Here is a 9,069-nt window from a genome sequence, read left to right as displayed (position 1 = left end):
ACATTCTTCAGAATTACAAAGAAACCTAAAGGCTTTTCTAATTTCAAAGACTGGACTCTTCCTAATAAAAGACTAAGTCATCAATTATAATAGAAATGAAGTGTGTTGTTGTATCTTTTTGCTTCTTTTCCTTTTTCAAATGTGTTCCTTTAGAGTCTGGGGTTATCATCAGGGAGATATTAAGGTTCTAGGGAGTAGATAAGAACAAGTCACAATATATTTTAAAATATTTTTAGCCTGTCTAGATTGGCTTAAGGGGAAAAAAGATAACCTATGATCCCCACTCATTTTTTTTTTTTTTAAGATTTTATTTATTTAGTTGACAGAGAGAGACACAGCAAGAGAGGAAACACAAGCAGGGGGAGTGGGAGAGGGAGAAGCAGGCTTCCCGCAGAGCGTGGAGCCCGATGCGGGGCTCGATTCCAGGTCCCTGGGACCATGACGTGAGCCGAAGGCAGACGCTTAACGACTGAGCCACCCAGGTGCCCTATGATCCCCACTCTTAATAGAGTACAGGACAACATGTACATAAATACAAAAGAATGTCTCAGCCTCAGAATTCCAATTTAGAACATTCACATTGTGATATGGGAGGGACAATACTTAAATCTAATTCAAACTTTAAGATTAATAATAAAAATTTCTCCTAGATGCGCCTGGGTGGCTCAGTGGGTTAAGTGTCCAACTTTTGATTTCAACTCAGGTCATGATTTCAGGGTCATTAGATGGAGCCTGGCATTGGACTCCGCACTGGTCATGGAGCCTGCTTAAAATTCTCTCTCCCTCTCCCTTTGCCCCCCTACCCCCTAACTCGTGCACACACTCTCTCTCTTAAAAAAAAAAAAAAAATTATCCTAGATGTGGAAAAAGAAAATAAAAACAAAAAGGAAAATGGAGGGATATTTTACAAGGATTACATTCTTTTTCTGCAAACCCTTAAATTGGTGAAGAGATGCTTCCATTGCTAAATTTCCCAAAAGAAAAACAAAGCATGTACTTCTTGTTACCATTAAGTAATGGGCACACAAGATTTGTTTGAAATAATTTGATAATTGAAGTGTGTGTGTGTGTGTGTGTGTGTGTGCATGTGTGTGGAAAGAGAGAACATATCAATCCGGGCATTAGGGTATATCCGAGGCTTTCTCTTATGTCATTAATTTTTTATAAAGTATCATTGCTTTATTTTGAATAGCATATGACTGGACACCATATATTTTTTTTAAAGTTTTATTTATTTGAGAGAGAGAGCACGAGAGACAGCATGAGCGGGGAGAGGGTCAGGGAGAGGAGCAGGCTCCTCGCTGAGTGGGGAGCCTGACGTGGGACTCCATCCTGGGACTCTGGGATCATGACCTGAGCTGAAGGCAGTTGCTTAAGCAACTGAGCCACCCAGGCGCCCTGGACACCGTATTTTTACATGATTAAAAATCTTCAGTTCTAGGGGCACCTGGGTGGCTCAGTCTAAGCGTCTGCCTTTGGCTCGGGTCATGATCCCGGGGTCCTGGGATTGAGCCCTGCATTGGGCTCCCTGTTCAACAGGAGGCCTGATTCCTGTCTCACTTCCCCTGCTGTGTTCCCTCTCTCTCTCTCTCTGACAAATAAGTAAGTAAAATCCTAAAAAAAAAATCTTCTATTTCCTGTGTCTCAACTCTAAATCTACCCATTTTTGCCCTGTTTTATGGTACCGTAGCTGGACCTTGTAGCATTTCTGCTTTGTTGGTTACCTTTAACAGTAGGCTCTTGAAAAGTCACTGCAAATGGAAAGGATTTTTTTTTTCTAACCTAGTTTAGAGCTTTTTTTTTGAGAGTTTCCTGGCTAGTGGTGTGCAAGAGAACATATGGTGCACAACCCCAGAAAGTTTTACCTGCAGCAAAGCAGGTACCGTCTCTGTGAGCTGTGTATGAACCCCAGGAGGTAGTTTCCCAGCTCCAGTCTATGGTCTCAGAGAATTTTTCTTCCATCCAGTGGACCTCAGACACAACAAATTTACAATAAAGTAAATATATTAAGCTTGGTGTAGGATAGGTCCCCTTCCTAACCGGCTTCTTCCTTAGATTCTTTCACTTAGCTTTAAATGTAGTAGCTGCTCCCTATATCTGTCTGTCATTCCTGTATTCTCTAGAGCTGTCTTTGCCTCTTTTACAAATTAATCTCCTCTTTACTGTTGATAATTCTTTATGTGAAAATTCCCCTGCTTAAATTATTGGTGTGCTGTTTCCTGAATGGACTGTGATAGATATTATGTCCCTGAAGCCTTCTGTCTCCCTTTTTCAGAAGCTCCTTTTTCTATATTACACAAAGGTTAAAATCAAAGGCATAAGAATCAGGTTGCCTGAGTTTGTATTCTGGTTCTGCTACTTCATTTCTCGGTGATGCTTTGGGAAAGTTACTTACCTCTCTAAGCCTCTGATTCCTCCTCTCCAAAATGGAGGTGATGGAAACACTACTTGCCTCATAGGGTTGTTGTGAAGATTCAGTAAATTAATTCGCGTAAGACAAGTATGGAAACAATCAATTAATGTCAGCTATTATTATTATGTCCTTAATCCCTCCTCATGGAGTTGTAGTCACAGAAAAATGTAATATACACATTCTTTCATAAATTCTGTGTGGTATATAAAAGGAATATAGAGCGTCTAACTTAAATAGTCTGCTTAACAGGTAGCCTTTCCTAACCATCTTCCCTCTTCCCACTCCTTTGTGTTGATATACAGGACTTTATCTTTGCAATTATCACGCTGCACTGTAACCAGTTTCTTTAAAAAGCTATCTTGAGAGTCAGATGCTACACCTTGCTTATGGCTCATACCTAGTAAACACTTATGAAACGTTGAAAGAAGGAGGACAAGCGGTAAAGAATGCATTTTTTTTTCTATCATTCCCTTCAATTTTCAAGACACAAAATTAACCTGAAATATAAAACTGACCCCATCACCTCCAATCAGGGAAACTATTTTATTTCCTGTGACACAGAAGGGAGAGAGAGCAGTACAAACCTAATAGTCAGGTGCCCAAGGAGGTTAAGCAGAGATCTGATATGTGCTTAACAGTTAAAGATCTATGAGCTCTGCTAATACATGCTGACTAGAGTAAACAATATTCTCTATCCCAAACCACCTCTCTTTCCTTTATTTTTAATTAGTTTGTTAATGAGCTAATGCTTCCAACGGACTGTGAAATTAAAACAATGTGCTTTCTACTGTGATTGCTAAACATTTTCACTGGACATAAAATGTGTTTCACCCTCAATGGGATTTTCTTTTTTCTATTTATAAACAAATCAAAATGACAGCATCAAAGAGGTGCAGGTGTCTGGTGGGTAAATAAATAAACATTCCCAGCATGTGGAACAATTAAATAATCTCAAACAAAATGGGATCAGAGGCAGATGCACACACCACAGGAACAACTCTTTACAGGCAAAGGGAAAAACTCCAAATGAATCTGCAACAGAGGAACTTGGCTCAGTGGGCCAGCCAATTTTGCATCTGTCCCTTTGGCAATGAAGAGTGCTCTGGACACTCTCAGTATGCACTTGGGACAGAGCTCTTCAGGGAATTCAGAGGGAAGAATAATGGACTTTAATGGAATCAGATAATGCTGAAGTGAACTCACCAAGGCAGACTCTCCCAGCAAAACCAGAACACAATATTCCTTAAACAGGCACCATACTTTCTTGCCTCTGTGTCCTGTTCCATCTTCCTGGAATCTTTTTTCTTGCTTACAATGCCCACCCCAAATTAAATATTTTGATGTTCAAATAATATTCATTCTAAAATCTCTGAAGGTCATTTACTTCATGAGACATTACCTAATTGTGTTAGCCCTGTGTGCATTAAAATAGCACCCTTGCTTTAAAAATGACAAGATAAAAACCTTTCTAACAAAACTTAGTATACAAATAAGTGGGCTTTTCGGAAAAATATTTGTTGAATTTAATTTGAAGGCAGAGCATCTATACAAATTACAGGTGGGGGGCACCCAGTGACTCAGTTGGTTAGGCGTCTGCCTCCGGCTCAGGTCAGATTTCAGGGTCCTGGGATCTAGCCCCCCATACGGCTCCCTGCTCGGCAGGGAGTCTGTTTCTCCCTCTCCCTCTGCTGCTCCCCCTGCTTGTGCTCTCTTGCTCGCTCTCTCTCTCAAATAAATAAAAAATTAAAAAAAAAAATTACAGGTGGAATATAATGAGAATAAGAGAAACAACAGTTTGGGAGGGTGACAATTCATATCGTGTTTTGGTGATGAGACAACTTACATGAAGAAGGTGATTTGAACCTTAAGGAATGGAAAGGATTTCAAGAGGAAAGGATGTTCCAGACAGGAGCGGACTCAGAAAGAAAGATGGGGATAAGGGATTTAGGGCATTAGAACTGAACCATTTGATTCTTGTGTGGGGTAGCCTTGAATAAACGGAATAAGTTAAGCTAAACAAGGAGATTAAATCAAGAGAGGGAAGATAATTAAATATTAAGTATAAGCTTTGGATTTAGTCTATTAAATATTTTAAGACAACTAAAGGTTCCTAAGATTTTAAGATATTAATCTGATTCTGCACTTACTTTTAAAGTTTCAAAAAAAAAAAAAAAAGTTTTACATTTTCCTGGAAGAAAAAAACAGATACTTTAAGAAAGAAGTGATGAAAAGAAACACTCTTATGCTTGTAGTTTAATAAGCAATTGGACAGCATTATCAAACTTTAGAAGAGATGTCTGAAATAGCTAATGCAAAGCAACCATTGTGCATGTGGAAAAAATAGCATTGTTCAGCTTTCCACAAAACACACTTAAGTGTAAAGAAATCTATGATGACTCATTTGAACAGTTGTGGAAAACCTGAATACAACAGCTAAATCATTGAAAAAACAAATGAATCTGATGTAAAAAAATAATAACAAAGATAGAAATATATATGAACATCCTATGAAAACTTTTAAAGTCATTTGGAAAAGCAATTTTTGTAATCCTGTTGTCACATGGAACTTAAACTCTGTAAGGTAAGACTTTATATAGACCTTAGAACAGAAAAGATACTGCCCTACAGGGGGGAAATGGTTCACAGCAGTTGAATGTATTCATGTAGCTTATACTGAGTCCTTACCATGGGAAAAGAGATAAACAGGATCTGTTCCCTAATGTAGAGTAAATTGCAGTTGGAGAACACAAAGATAGAGTCAGTGGTATGTGATGGATAGCTGAAGGTGAGGGCTATTTATTTATTTATTTATTTATTTTCCAAATTCCGTTTATTAGTTCTTATTCTTACTGTGCTGACAGCTGGCATCATTAATACTTTAACAAAACCACTTAAAATTAGCCAAATATCTAAGATAGTTACATGTACAAAAGATATACAAATTAAAACCATTTAAAAAGTAATAGATACCATAATTTGTACTTGACCATAACTCTATTCAGAAATGATTGTAAAATTAAAATCTTACAAAAACTGTACACCATATACTTTGAGTGATTTACATCTTAGAAAACAAAGGCAGTCTTTCACCATTACACATTTAGTGTCTCTGGCGGGTTGAGGAGAGAAACACCATGATACTTTGAACATTTATACTTTTCTCTTATTGACTGTTGTGCATGCTGCGGTACTCTGAGGTAGGTCTGGTGAAGGTCCATGAGACAAGGCTTAAGACTTTCCAAGGTATATCCAGTCTTTTGAACTGAAGATTCAGGCCAGCTCTGTCCTGTGACTGTGCAGAGTGCTAAACGAAAAGCTGCTGCAGCAATAACTGATGGCAGATACTTTAGGTAGGGGTCAGCATCTATCAGACTTAGTTCTCCCAAAAACATTGCTAAACTTTCAACTTTGCAGTTGGCAGACGGCTGGTGCAGAAAGTATTGGGTAAGGAACTGATTTATTGTTGGTGCAGCTAGGTCAAAAGCAAGCACTTTCAAAACTAGGTGCTCCATTCTCAGGACCTGTTTCTTGGTATAAGTATCATCTGCAATGTACACAAACTGTGTGCTGGGCTCTTGTGGGCCCTGGAAAGCATAATGTTGGAAACTTCCCTAATTGGATTGAGGATCTGGGGAAGCCTTCCTGGAGGAAATGGTTGATATACTGAGTTTCAGATGACAAATGGGAACTAGTGGGGTAGAGGAGATTTAAGGTCATTCCCGGTGAAGAACGTCAAATGCACAGAAGTAGGAAGTAGCACGACGTGTGGCACCACCGACAGTGTGTTATATCACAGTACCTCCTGAAGGGCAGGGCAGCCCAATGGTTAAGGCAGGTTCCAGAACGATACAAATCTGAATTCACGCCCAAGCTCTGTCCTTTATATCTTAAAGCAGACATCGTGGCAGTTCTGTCTAGGAAGTGGCAATGGAGAGTCCACCTCAGGCCTTGTTTTCTGTGGAGAACCTTAAAACAAACTTGTGCCCCTGGAGAGAGCCAGGTATCTGCAAAGATGGTTGGGAAGGTCATGCATCTCAGAGAGAAGCTGCAGAAGAGACTGTCTACCAGGAAACCTGCTTCTAGAAAAAGTTCAAAGGAACTACATTTGAGAGAGAGGCACAAAGGAAGACAAAGAAAATAGCAAGCATGAGAGATTAAAAAGATGAGTACTAAGGGATGATTTACTTAAGAAATGATATTCCTCTAAATCAGTATTTCCTTTGACACAGTCATCGGCTAATAATAGCAGCACCTACATATTTATTGGTTATTCAATAATTAATATATTTGATATATATTATTTTTAAACAATTGATACATTTGACTCATTCTATCAAGACCACATTGCAACTCCATTTTGCAATGAGAAGGTTTAGATTATGATCCAAAATACAAAATTAATATTATTACTTTATGGGGTCACTTTGATTTCCATCTAAAATTACATTTCTTAGATTCATCATTCACCATATTTACTAGGTTTGCATAATTACTTGCTTTTTGCCTGTTAAAAGTAGTTATGCATTTTTTTGGATTTTTCTTTAAATATATTCATCTTCCCTTATTAATCTGCATATAGGGACAGAGGAGAAAGAGACATGAGGAAAGAAAACAAACCAGAAGAGGTAAATACTAAAATAAAATAGCTATTGAAAGCAACCAAATTTAGGGCACCTGGGTGGCTCAGTTGGTTAAGTGACTGCCTTCGGCTCAGGTCATGATCCTGGAGTCCCAGGATCGAGTCCCGCATCGGGCTCCCTGCTCAGTGGGGAGTCTGCTTCTCCCTCTGACCCTCCCCCCTCTCATGTGCTCTCTCTCTCTCTCTCTCAAATAAATAAATAAATAATCTTTAAAAAAAAAAAAAGAAAGCAACCAAATTTAAAAGAATTCCTAACAGATGTTGCTGGTACTTGTGATGGTGACACAGTTTGGATGGGATCTTATCCCCTCTTTGTGAATATGTATTCCCTTTTAGTTGAACCAATCAGGTAAGATAACTAGCTATTACTACTCTATATGTGATATTATTATTACCATTTCAAATCCTGCTGACATTTATTTTTCTTCTCCCACAGCCGTCTAAATAGATTAATCAGGTTAGGTAGATAATTTTCTCAGTAGAAGGCTGGGGGGGGGTTGCGGAACATGGAATCACAGACAGTATAAAGGCAGGACAAAGGTGACTCAGCTAATTAGCACCAGAAAATCAGCTTCATGAATCTCAGGTCACTGATCTTTCTACTACAAAGGTAGAGAATTATGCTATCTGGTTTTGCTCCCTTCCTTCCTTTTTTTTTCCTTGTTGTTTAGGTTTTATCAAAGAGTCTGTCCATGAGTCTCTTTAATTTTGTATTTGTTTTTTATATTATCATTGTGCTTAATCTCAGTTAATCATATTCTTAATAATATGCATAAGATGTATGTATATAAATTGTATCAGGATTGCTTTTTAGCAACAGAACCAACTTTCAAGTGTTTTTAGTAGTGACAGGTATAAAAATAATTTTATTATACTTTAATTAGTGAAGAGAGGTATACCTCATGCAGTCTACTGCATAGAAAATATCCTTGGCTGAGTGTTCCAGCTCCTGGACAGGTATAGCATTTATTCCACTCAGGGATAAGGTTCAAAGTGTGACTCCAAGACTATAGCTCAGTGGAGGGGTGCTCAACCTGAAACTCAAAGGACCTCTTAGTAATGAGATCATTTTTCATTGTTAAGAAGAGAAGAGCTTTCTCATTTATGTCACCATGTACTTCCAAATGTTTACTCATCTTTGAAATGTGTTTATTACAACACTTCACCAATAATGTGTTTGAAATATTGGCTATGATTATTACTAATCAACAGATAAATGAACAACAGTATAGAGTCATGATTGCAGTTGTCTGGTGGGCAAGGGATCCCTTATTCCAAAACTCCAAAGGAACTTAGTTTATATTTAAAATAAGTAGTACAGATTTTACTATTTTACCAAGGAATTTTCATATTGACAGACTGATCACATCAAAATGTTCTGTTTAATTCCTAGTATACCTTTTCATTTTATTAGCCAGATATTTTTGCTCCTACCATCTTTTTCAATTATCTATTACTGCATATCATATCATACTAACCCAAAACATAGTGGTTCAAAACAATGATAATACTTTGCTCATGAATCTACAAATTGGGCATATCTCAGTAAAACAGCTTTTTTTTTTTTTCTTTTTTTAAACTGCAAATGAGCATCAGCTAAGATAGCTTGAATGTTGGGAATGAAATCACCTGGAGGCTTGGTCATCCATCCGTCTGGTAGTTGATGATGATTGTTGACTGGAACTTCAGCTGAGGCTGTAAACAAGACATCTAAAAGTCTAAAAGTCTAAAAGTCTTTCTGATGTGCCTACTTGGCTTCATAACGGCTTGGTAGCTGGATTCTTCCTGAGACATCTCAAGAGGACTGAGCATAAGTTTTATTACCTTTTTTTGGACTTAACCTCAGCAGTTACACGGTGTTAATTTTATTGTAGTCACAGGCCTACCCACATTGAAAGGCAAAAAGCAAAGATCTCATCAATCAGTGGAAGAATATCAATATCACCTTTTAAGACGCATATGTAGGATAAAATATATTTTCAAGGACTTTAGTGGGAAGTAAGATTTGCTACAGTCT

The 9,069-nt window shown here is 38.0% G+C and overlaps 1 pseudogene; it reads right to left on the bottom strand.

Annotated features, from left to right (window-relative positions):
• Window positions 1-5,340: 5,340 nt before the first annotated feature.
• Window positions 5,341-5,997, bottom strand: LOC145719812 (cyclin-A2 pseudogene; annotated as a pseudogene).
• Between the last annotated feature and the right edge of the window lie 3,072 nt (window positions 5,998-9,069).

This window comes from Leptonychotes weddellii, unplaced genomic scaffold (genome assembly GCF_054177405.1).
Source record: "Leptonychotes weddellii isolate Sample4059 unplaced genomic scaffold, ASM5417740v2 HiC_scaffold_7351, whole genome shotgun sequence".
Taxonomy (NCBI): domain Eukaryota; kingdom Metazoa; phylum Chordata; class Mammalia; order Carnivora; family Phocidae; genus Leptonychotes; species Leptonychotes weddellii.
This window is presented reverse-complemented; position numbering and strand designations above follow the sequence as displayed.